The sequence below is a fragment of the Ruditapes philippinarum genome, unplaced genomic scaffold, assembly GCF_026571515.1.
Source record: "Ruditapes philippinarum isolate M1 unplaced genomic scaffold, ASM2657151v2 ctg1331_1_1_1_1, whole genome shotgun sequence".
Taxonomy (NCBI): Eukaryota; Metazoa; Mollusca; class Bivalvia; order Venerida; family Veneridae; genus Ruditapes; species Ruditapes philippinarum.
Window position 1 is genome coordinate 18855 of NW_026866104.1, and position 12445 is coordinate 31299.

The 12445-nt window shown below is 31.7% G+C and overlaps 1 long non-coding RNA gene across 1 annotated transcript; it reads left to right on the plus strand.

Annotated features, from left to right (window-relative positions):
• The first annotated feature begins 4268 nt into the window (after positions 1-4268).
• LOC132731343 (uncharacterized) lies at positions 4269-8647 on the plus strand. The gene is made up of 2 exons (XR_009625870.1): positions 4269-5115; positions 5615-8647. It is a non-coding gene; the product is annotated as an uncharacterized LOC132731343 (long non-coding RNA).
• The last annotated feature ends 3798 nt before the right edge of the window (positions 8648-12445 follow it).

Consider the following 12445-nt stretch of genomic DNA (forward strand, 5'->3'; position numbering starts at 1 on the left):
GATTAGGCCAATTTTTTTTTATATTTTGGTTTACTGATTTTTTCCAAAAAAAGGTAGGGTCGGCGGCGGGAAAAAAAAAAGTTTTCATAACTATAAATGTGGTGCATACATATACATAGTACTTACTAGAGCAATGAAATTAAATACATCGCCGATTGTCTATTCCAAAGATTGTTTAAATACACAAAAAAAACTTTTGCTCATATTGCCATTGTTTAAAAACACACATGAAATCTACACACAATGACTTATGACAAGTGGCAAGCGAGCTCTTCAAAAGAATCTAGTTGGGCAAAGTGTTTATTGGTGTATTATGAAAGAATGAACTAGCAGACGACAGGCTATTCTCGAGTAAAGATAACCGGTTACGTGTATAAATCGTAGGTAAAATAGTCTGGCATGTGGTAGGTTTAACAGTTAATTAAAATACTTACCGCAACATTTCTTTGACAAGTCGTATTATTAGCAGCGTATTTCAAGACAACACAGAATTTTTTTGGGGGCAGATTTTTTTTTCTTCATTTTCCCAAAATACAGAGTCGGCGGGTCTGTAAACCGAAATATCAAAAAATAATGGCCTTAGTCTTTTTGTTTTATGTCCTGATTTTTTCCCCCTTAACATTCTGTATTAAAATCCATGAGTCAAATTTTTATGTGTTGATTTTGTCAAAGTTTTTATGTAGTCCATAAAGAATAATTCGAGAACATTTAACCCGAATTCCGTTAATTTAACACTTTAGTCTTGAGAAATTTTTTTGGACAATTTTTATAGCCACATTAATGAGCCATCTGTTTTAACAGCCTGTTTATGCGTATATGCTCATTTCTGTGAGAATATTCCTTAATCAAATTTATTTTAATTGCTGTAGTTGTATATGAACAATTAAATTATGAATTAGTTCCGTTTGGATCTTTCCTGACCAGGTGTGGCATAATAATCTAATGGCTGTTTAAGGTATTGATGACTCAACATCTTGTCATTAAATTGATATTGATACACAAGTCAAAGTTCCAATGTCTTGAAGTTTTCATGCAAGTCCCTTTAACTTTGACATATGGAAGTTCTACTGTACTTCTTATTACATTACCAACTGGGCCAAGTTTGCATTCTGTTATTCATATGTAATTCAAGTTTGTATTTTTGTGCTAGAATAATGATAAATAAGAAATGTGTATACAAATTTGTTGTCTTCATGAAGATACTTGAATAGTGTCACACTATTAGCTTACTAGACTGAATTTAGTATTTCACTAATGTTTTTTATGTTGTGTGCTATTATCATTAATTATACCCCCACAAACACGAAGTTTATGGGGGTATATATGAGTCAGCTTGCACCATTTTCAAGTTTTCAAACCAAATTGTTTTGGTATGTATAAACATTATTATAGATAAAACTGAATTCTATTTGATGCACATTGTACTGGATGTTTATCAAAGCCTAAGTTTTGGCTCTATTTGTTTCAAGCTCTGTTTCCAGTTACGGCTCTGTTTTGTGATATTTGTTAAAAGTGCTAAAGTTATATGCATTATTTCAAATGATTTAAGAGATAAATTTATACTCTTATACCCTTTTTACCAAATATAGGGGTAGAATATATTCTATATAGCTTATAAATTCTGCCATGATAAAAATAAGGAAATGCTCCAAAAGTTTTAATGCTAAATTCAAAAGTTTTAAAGCAACTATTAATATTTTACATATCCCACCAAGGTTTATAAAAAGTATTATGTATCCTTTTTGTGTCGCCTCTACGGAGTAGTGGCGACATATAGGGATCACTTCTCCGTCGTCTGTCTGTCTGTCTGTCTGTCTGTCCGTCTGTCCGTCCGTCCGTCACAAAACTTGTCCGGACTACCCCTCATAAACTACTGGTGCAATTTCATCCAAACTTTACAGGAATGATCAGTATCAAGTCTAGTTGTGCATATTGTCAGCATTTTCCGGTTCAGTGATTTTTGTCAGAGTTATGGCCCTTTAATAATTTTTAATTTTAAAGTTTGTCCGGACTACTTCTCTTATACCACTAATGCAATTTCAATGAAAATTTACAGGAATGATCTGTAGCTCAAGTCCTTGCGCATATTGCAAGGGTTTCCCGGTTGAATGATTTTTGGCCGAGTTATGGCCCTTTGATAAAAAGATGTTTTTTTCTGTGTGTTGCCAGATACACAATAGCTTGTCCGGACTACTCCTCATAAACTACTGGTGCAATTTCATCCAAACTTTACAGGAATGATCAGTACCAAGTCTAGTTGTGCATTTTGTCAGCATTTTCCGGTTCAATGATTTTTGTCAGAGTTATGGCCCTTTAATAATTTTTATTTTTAAAGTTTGTCCGGACTAGTTCTCTTATACCACTTATGCAATTTCAATGAAACTTTACAGGATTGATCTGTAGCTCAAGTCCTTGCGCATATTGCACGGGTTTTCCGGTTGAATGATTTTTGGCTGAGTTATGGCCCTTTGATAAAAAGGTGTTTTTTTCTGTGTGTTACCACATACACAAAAGCTTGTCCGGACTACTCCTCATAAGCTACTGGTGCAATTTTATCCAAACTTTACATGATTGATCAGTACCAAGTCTAGTTGTGCACTGTCTGTCTGTCTGTCCGTCTGTCACAAAATTTGTCCCAACATGAAATTGGCCATTATGAGGCGACACATGTGATTACTGATCGCTCTTGTTATTATCATTTTATCATTTGATAAGAATATCACATTAAGCATAATATTTATTGAACTTGTGTAAACTTTTTATCATAATGATTGTTTATTTGTTCATCTTTTGTTCTACATAATCATGATACATTATCAAGAAAGTGATCTATTTTGCCAAAGATGGAATTCTGTACATGCTGTAAGGTAACTACTTAATTCAAAATTATCATTCAAAATTGTAATTGTGTGCTTGAATCATTTATTACACATAGGTTAAGACTTAGATATGTTATCATTTTGATCATTGTTTCATTGATGTTTATTAAAAGGCATATTTAAAAGTACATTAATATTCAGAAATGACAACAACTTATATTCTCTAAAAAAACAGGACACTAAAATATGTAAATTTTAGCTTGACTTTGAGAGAATAGGGATTGTTTTACTATCAAGCACTGTGAATGGTCGAGCCTACTGTTAGAACTGAAATAAAATCAATGTTTAGGTCTAATGTGCCCTTATGTTTCCTCATATTATATTTATTTAACTCTTACCATGTTAAATCTAAGAAATACACCTGCCCATTCAATCGCGACAAAACCATTCATCATTTTTAGGGAATGTACTGATTGAATAGCGAGCAGTGCAGACCATGATTAGATGGCACAGATGTGCTGGCTGATCTTGGTCTGCCATGATTGCTTGTGTATATTTAGTCGCTGCTAGCAGGCCTAATGGTTTTTTGATCATGATATGATTTTGTTTTGTATTTATGTTTTGTTTTCGTTGCTCATATTTTGTTTGTGCCATTTTTATTTTCTATAGAAACAAGTAGTAATTTTAATACTCAAGCCATTCTTCTAATCAAATACACTGTTATTATACAAGAATATTCTCAGTTGCAAATAAATCTTAATTCTCCACCCAGCTGAAACCAAATGTGATTAGGTTTTGCCAACAGTATATAGCCAGGTCAGCCTGTGCATATGTGCTGTCTGACCAAGCTCTACTATATACTGTTAGCTAACTAAACTGACTTCAATTTTTTATCCTGATATCAAATCATGAAATTAATTTAAATTTTATAATTGGATTGTTGAAAAGATGGAAGCTTGACAAGTCTAAGTCTATTTTGTTGGTTAAATAAAGTGCTTTAAATAACATATGACTTGTAAACATTATACCAGCATTTTTTAGAAAATAAAAAATCTTGTTTTCTTGTTACAAATAATTGTTTAGCTGCATTCTGATTCCCTTACAATTTAATACAGTGTTTTGATGAGTATTATTTTTTTTCAGTGAAAATACAAAAACCTATGTTTCAGAAATGAAAATAATTGTGTATGAGACTGATTTTTGTAAAATGACACTGTGACCTTGAGTACTTGGTTAATTGGTTTCTCTTTGCTATTTGTTATTTTTGATATTTTCCTTACATTCTTAGTTGAAAAGTACCTTTAACAAGATAAAACTTTAAACAAAACATGTGCAATGAATATAAGTGTCCCGAGTTAATGTGCAATTTTATTCAAATTTAGTTTAATGCAGCCTTCAGCTTTTCTAAATGATAAATTGTTTCATATAATTGTCAAGTTTTAAAAAAGAATTAAGGTGAAAAATTAATTTTGATGACAATTTAATACATAAACAATATTGAAACCCCTCTATACTTCTAATCTACCAGTTTAGATTAGTAAAGTATATAATTCATTCCCCAATCTTCTATTTTTAGAAACAAACTATTTTTAGAAACAAACGTCACTGATGAGTTATAAATAGCTCTTGGGATGCTGTTTTGAGTGATCTGATGCACTTTTCCATAATAAAATTACTGAAAATCCTAATAGTTTGAAATAACACATATATATAATTGTTCTGCCATAATAATAGCTGAAGGCAACTTTAATGTAATCATAATTTTGTTATACCTCTGTGCCGTCCATCTAGTATATCTACCGACCCCAGAAGCATACTCGCTTATCATTTAGTCAAAAGTTTATATTTTTGAAAATTGTACGGTTAATACACTCTAATAGTTTTGGATTATAAAATATTGTCTATAAACATGATTGTATGGACAGCTTTTAATGTAATCTCAATATTAAAAGGAAAACGTTTTTGGGATGGTTTTGTATTGATTTTACAAAATTACTCTTGTGAAATGTATCAATATAATATTTTTGTAGAAACATTGATTTTTTTGTCATACAGATCATTTTTAGCTTGACTATTCGAAGAATATGAGAGCTATTGTAGTCGCCCCGGCGTCAGCGTCCGCGTCTGCGTTGGTTAAAGTTTTTTGTAAAGTCAAATATCTCAATTATTACTTGAGATATTCAATTGAAATTTACAATACTTATTTATAGTAACAAGGTACATCAGATTGACAAGTTGGATAACTCTGCCTACAATATTGACAGAATTATGCCCCTTTTTTAACTTAGAAATTTTGGTTAAAGTTTTTTGTAAAGTCAAATATCTCAATTATTGCTTGAGATATTCAATTGAAACTTACAATACTTATTTATAGTAACAAGGTACATCAGATTGACAAGTTGGATAACTCTGCCTACAATATTGACAGAATTATGCCCCTTTTTAACTTAGAAATTTTGGTTAAAGTTTTTTGTAAAGTCAAATATCTCAATTATTGCTTGAGATATTCAATTGAAACTTACAATACTTATTTATAGTAACAAGGTACATCAGATTGACAAGTTGGATAATTCTGCCTACAATATTGACAGTATTATGCCCCTTTGGATCTTAGAAATTTTGGTTAAAGTTTTTTTGTAAAGTCAAATATCTCGATTATCGCTTGAGATATTAAATTGAAATTTAAAATACTTTTTTATAGTAACAATGTACATCAGTTTGCAAAATTGCATAACTCTGCCTGCAATATTTGCAGAATTATTTGCCCCTTTGAAACTTAGAAATTTTGGTTTAAGGTTAAAGGTCTTCAAAGATATTTACTTGAAACTTTACACATGCACTAAGGGTCATAATTGGAGGGTCATAATTGTATGTCACTGACCAAGTTCCATAACTCTATCTTGCATTAAGGCTGATTCATATCCCCTTTTCTACTTAGTCTCTTGGTTAATGTTTACAAGCAAGTTTTACATATCTCAATAACTATTAAAGATATTTATTTAAAACTTCACATGCATTTAGGGTCATAATTGTAGGTCACTGACAAACATCCATAATTCTATCTTGCATTTAGGCTGATTTTTCTCCCCTTTATAAACTTATAAATTCATGGTAAAGTTTTGCTTGTAAGCTGTTATTTCAATAACTAATGAAGGGTTTTACCTTCCGAATAGTCAAGCCAATACTGTATAATTAGACTCTCTCTAAGGCCTATAACATGAATTTATAAAAAAAAATTAGCCCTTTTGTGAACTTAAAAAATTTAACATTATCAAGGCTCTTTTACTATCAAGCACTTAGAATAGTCGAGCATGCTGTGTCCTACCGACAGCTCTTGTTACAGGTGTGGTTGATGCAAAAATACTGAATCTCTTAATTTTATTTGTTTTTCTGGTTTGTATCCCAAGTTTTACACATTCTTTTGGTCATATCTCAACCGTCCTTCCACCTATTATCTTCCCTGAATAACTTACCAGTAATTACCAATTACTCCACAAGTGACAGCCTAGAAATTATGACCACACAATTTTGATATAGTTGTGAGAGACAAATGATTTTTAGACAAAATGTCCAAAGATCAATTCGTCACAGAGAAATTCTGTCTTGCTCAAGGATCAAACCTGACCAACCCCTGGTTTACTATTCTGTCTGGATGCTCTCCCTATTGAGCTAAATGGGGGACCTTTCTTTGATTATAGGCACCTTATACTTTCTTCAGTGTGTAAATAGGAAGTAATCTGTTCTCTAAAATTATAGAATTTTATTTATACCTAGAAATATATGCCACAACATTATAGATTTGATTAATACCAGTACACATTTAATATAAAAATCTGTTCTTTAGAATGAATAGCTAGAAATCTAGGATTTTGAATTATAAAATGGCTAGAAATATAATATGCTTTTGTAATTCTAGAATGGGTAAATTATTAGAAATCTTATTTAGACTTTTAAATTATAGACTAGGAAAACAGGTAGAAATCTATGCTTTCTTAGTCTAGAACAGGGTTAATAATTAGAAATCTAGGCTTTTCAATTCAGGTAGAAATCTTGGCTTTCTATTTTTAAAATGGGTAAATAATTAGAAATAATTATGGGCATTTAAATGATAGAATGGCTAAACAGGAAAAAATCTTGGCTTTCTATTTCTAGAATAGGTAAATAATTAGAAATATGTGCTTTTTAATTATAGAATTGGGCTTAACAGTACATTTTGTAGATAACTTAAACTGAATCTCTGTTTAGTTTGATCATCTAAAGACATATCCTGCTATTAAATGGGCTTGTCCAGCTTCCATTCTGGAACTATCTATTATATCTATTTTTGGGGATATCAAGATGAAAACTTTAAATTGGTCAGCCTACAATATACAGTTAATTCAGAAAGCACAGATGTACATGCTGGCCTGGCTACATACTGGTTGCATAAACTTATGTCAGGCAGATTAAAGGTTAGGAAAATAATCTCATAAATATAATCCACTTCACCTGGTCATCTTAAAAATATAGTCAAATATATTCACTCAATTAATACTTTCATAAACAAATAGTAAAGGGATGTAAATTGAAATGTACTTTTAAAGTGGATTGGTCTACAATTAGCATATTTTTCGTAAGTATTTTAAAAATTGGTAAAAACTATAGAAATATATTATTTCAATATTCGATCTTAGGAAATATTTTCTGGAAAACATAATGTTGATTGTTCTTATGTGATTTTTGTAAGAACAAAGTTATGATGAATTATAATATTTTGTTCTAAAACAATTTATTATCTGCAATATCTGTTTATATGTCATAATTATTAGATCATGTATCCAACACATACCGAGTTTCCTTTGCAGTTTGTTTACACATGTGATAGTTGATACTGAATAATACCAACATAATTACATATGGTATTAAAGGTCTTCTATTGATAGATCCCTATTCTGACCTTTTATTTGATTAACAATAGATTTAACCACAGACATTGACATGTGCTCTTTTGTTAAAACGGAGGTTGTGGTGATATTCCTATTGTATCCACTAAACAGATTAATAATATCTGTCATATGTTGCGGTTCGGACCGGAATATCCGTCCCGAGGTGACCCGCCCATGGGCGGGTAACCTAGGGACGGATATTCCGATTCGAACCGCAAACATATGTCAGATATTTTTTCTTGCATATTCTACAATATTTCATTATATTTTAAATTAGTTATCATTATTTTCAACGGAAATAATTTATATCATTACAGCCGTAACTATTTTCTTACAACAGCGTATGAAATTGCAACTTCATTCATAACGATAAAATGACGTCATCCTGAGCGTGCCATTGTACAGCACGCGACTCATCTGGCACCCCCCCATGCCAGATGAAATTTCCGGCATGGGTAAGACACACGGAAACGCCAGTCTGCTTTGCAAGAAACATTAATTGTAATTATAACACAGGAACTTGAAATTCTATCAATATTAATGATAATATCCAAAATATACCCCCTATACAGTACAGTATAAATAAACCTATTTATACTGTTTAGGGGCTATATTTTGGATATTATCATTAATATTGATAGAATTTCAAGTTCCTTTGAATTATAATTAGAGAGGTCAAGGATCTATGCATTACAGACCAATTCACTTTAAAATATAGAAATAAGGTTCTGTTTATTATTAAGACACACCAATACAGTGACTTTATCATCTGATATATTGTAACTCATCGCCATATTCATGTTAAAAATGCCTAATAGATCTCTCTTATTAGAACATCATGGTTTGTAAATATACATGTCATAAATATTTTTATTGAAGTGTGCAATAAAAAAATGAATAGTATATTATTGATGTTGCTTTTTATGTTTCTAAAAACAATGAAAATGGGTCCACCATTTACTCATTTTTCTTGAATTTCGCCAAAGTACTTCACATGTACATCACGTTTTTAAATAGTTCAATACAATGATGAAAACAAAACTACCGAATGTTAAGAAATAATTTTTTGTATAAATGTAGTGGTTCTTGCCCTAAAGAAATATACTGATGTTTAAGCGGGTGAAATATAGGACGTTTTAAGATTATGTTCAATGGACAAGTAAAGGCTGCTCAAATAAATCTATCTAATTGCATCTGTGTGTCAAAGTATCCAAAAAGACACTTGGAGTGTGGAGCTCAAAACGCATTTAAATTCCAAATAAAATATATAGAGTTGAAATATGATTTTTTTCAAAACGGCTTATTTTAAGTGTTTATATATATATATGATAAGAACATGTGCTGGGATTGACAAATATACATTTTATTTGGAATTTAAATGCGTTTTGAGCTACATAACCCAAGTGTCTGTGACATAGATGATTAAGCTTTTTGGATACTTAGACAGATAAATTAATATGAGCAGTTTTTACTTGTCCACTTAGAAAGTGTCTGTGATCTTTATAAATTTGCCATACCATTATACGTTTACCATTTAAAAGTACATTTAAGTATTGTTGTAAGAATGATTTTATTGTTATAACATTATCATTGCAAATGTTTTTCCAGATGTATATTCTTCAAAATAACAGGGGTCAAGTTAGTTCAATTAATATATTAGACGTAATCGGCTTTATAGTTTATGATGGTCATGCTTCAGCCAAGCAGTAAAATATCTCAAAGCAACGTTTATAAGACTTGCGTCAAATGACATATGTCATAGCGTACTTCAAGGCAAACTGATACGTTCATGTACTTACCTCATTCCTATATAAACTACGTATTTCTTTTATTTATTTTATCGACTGCTAATTGACTTGTGATAAACTCTCGTGATACTTCAAGGGATGGTGCGTTTTGAATCTATTCGTTAATATGTATTTTTGATATGATACCCGGTACAGCACAGACACGTGTTTCTAGTTCTTGGTGGATATGTACCTGTTTAACTTTGACATCTGCAGAAGCATATGATGACGCATTTAAAGCAAATGCTTCGGCAGATGTTAATTAGCATAGTCACTTGGTTTTGGGATATAAACCCTTTTCAGAGGTTTGTAGAACTCAAATTTAATTGAATGTAACGATTTTTTAACGTAGATGTCTCGATTTAAAAAAAAACGTCAATCGTCCGATGTTTCTAAAAAACACTAGTGACAAGGGGGTCATACCATGCGCGCGAATCCTCAAAAATCTGATACCACGAACGAACAGTTTTTCAACCTGTATTTTGAACAAAACCGAGTCATGTAAAGCAATCAGAATAGATTTGAATTAATTTCTTTTGCAAAGAAGATGTCCTTACTTCTAGTTTTATTTTAATATTCCAAATGCCTTGACACAAGTTCTCCTCAGTATTTCGCGTAAAATGCGATTTTGATTCTGGATACTGCGTACACCCGGTTACAGAAATTGAGAAATTATCGATTAAACTGATAGTTTCACACAGCTGGAAGTTATTTTATTGTAGAATCCGTTTCATAAATATATTTTCAATCTTTGTTATTTTTATGTACGAAAAATGTCTTAAGCCCATGCTGCTTATATTTATTTTGACGTCACGTCATTTTCGTTATATGAACTGAGTGTTATACTATAGGTGAGTCAATAAATCATGGTTCTTTTTCACTTCAAAAGGTCTTCATTTTTGGTATATGGTAATTAGGATATTAAAGTCGTGTAAGTTTAATACTAAATTTATTGAACACGTTGAATAAAATAATATGTTCGCCAGAGGCTCGCATCATATAATTTTTTTTTCAACTCGTTCAAGAAATTTCAGTATTTAACTTACATGTTCATCACATACCCGTGTCGCTTTTGCGTCTCCGTAAAAATGGTATTGCACGGTCGTGTTTATATAACGCATATGGCGTCACGTCAATATATTTTCACGGCAATACAGTTCCATTTTATACGGAGACGCAAAAGCAGCATGGGTATGTGATAAACAGAGTATATTGAATGAGTGCATCAACCGACTTAAAAAGCCTTTAAAGAACGTTGATATTAGAAACACTGAGGCGAGAACAAATTTAACCAATACCAATATTGTCCAACTATAGTTTTTCTTGACATGCACATCTAAACTTTATACCGTGTTATATTATAGCATGTACAGTTCACTCAAAATCAAGATATATTTGCTTGTTTAACCATTCTTAATTTTATTGTCTGACCTTACTTTATACACGATTCTAATCATACGAGTTTTAACAACTTGTTTGCCTAAGAGCATTAAGGCCGTTTTACGATACGAATTGTCCATAGAAACGGATGTTGCATTCCGTGCGCATTCTGCGTAGTGCAAAAGTTATTAGCGAGCTCGACGAGCTGGCCCGAAGGGCCTGCTCGCAAAGCGAGCTTTACGGTAACGCGAGTACCTGCTAAGTGATGGTTTTAAAAACTTTCGTCCGAAGTACCGAATTAGACACATCGCAACTTTTCGAATTTAAAGATAAGGATAAAAACTGAGGAATTCTGACTGAAAACGGATGTGTAGACTGGTCACCCGCGCACGTCTATGGTAACCATAATTGGACATGGAACCAAAATAACGGAAGCTGTGTATAAAATATCGAATGACAGTTTTAAAACGGAAAATGTAAAATGAAAATTGAAGACGCCATTTTGTTTGAAAAATCTGATAAATAAAAACATTTTTTTGTCGAATTTCGTTGTGAAAACTATCTAGAATGAAAGAAAATGGTCTAACTAAGAAAATGAATCCGAACACCAATATCTTTTATTCAGTCGTTAACGCTGAACAGACGTTTAAAGTATTGTTTACGTGACGTCACAATGTAGCGCCAAACAGCACGTGCAAAACAATCAAATCAAGTACGCCATTTAAATGTCGCAAACGATTTAAGTTTTACATTTATTTCACTTTATTTAATAATTTAATTAGTTTAATTTATTTAATAATCTTTATTTCGCTTGAAAAATTATAGAGTGAAATAAAATAAACAAACAAAGTTTTATCAACGTTTTCAAAACTCGTTATTCATTTAACGACAGGGGCGGAGCCATATTTAACACAGTACGTGTGACGTCACACGCACTAGTCACTGCATTTGAAATAAAAATGAGCGATTATTTCATACTATTTCACGTTAAAAGTACATCGAGCTCGCTTTGAGGCTTTGCCATTTTCATATTAAGGAAGAATATTTCGGTATTCGCCGAAGAATTCTCGACAAAATCGGCATACATGCATTTATCAATTCATTGAGAAGTTGCAGCACTTTGAAATCAGTTTACAATGCAAAATAGTGATTTTTGGCAATTTTGAGACGTCCCCCGTTGCCATGGTAACATGAAATTTACGATTGAGCTTGCTGTTACTGAGGCTATGGTCTAGTCAACATTTGTGCCAAGTTTCATCAGTATTGAAGCATTTTTCATAGTTTCATAGCAGTTTGAACTTGTTACAGGAGGCTTTTCAATGGAAACGGCCATATTTCGCAATATGCTCATGGGTGAGCTATACATTCGACTGTCAAAAGATAGTTATTTTAAAGTGCAGTGTACGAAAAAATGATCAGTTTAAAGTGTTTCATAAATGAGTAAACAAATTTAATGAAAACTATTAAAACTCAAACCGTTTTTGGATGTAAATTTTAAACATTTTAAGGGAGCATACTTAATCACAGGATTTGA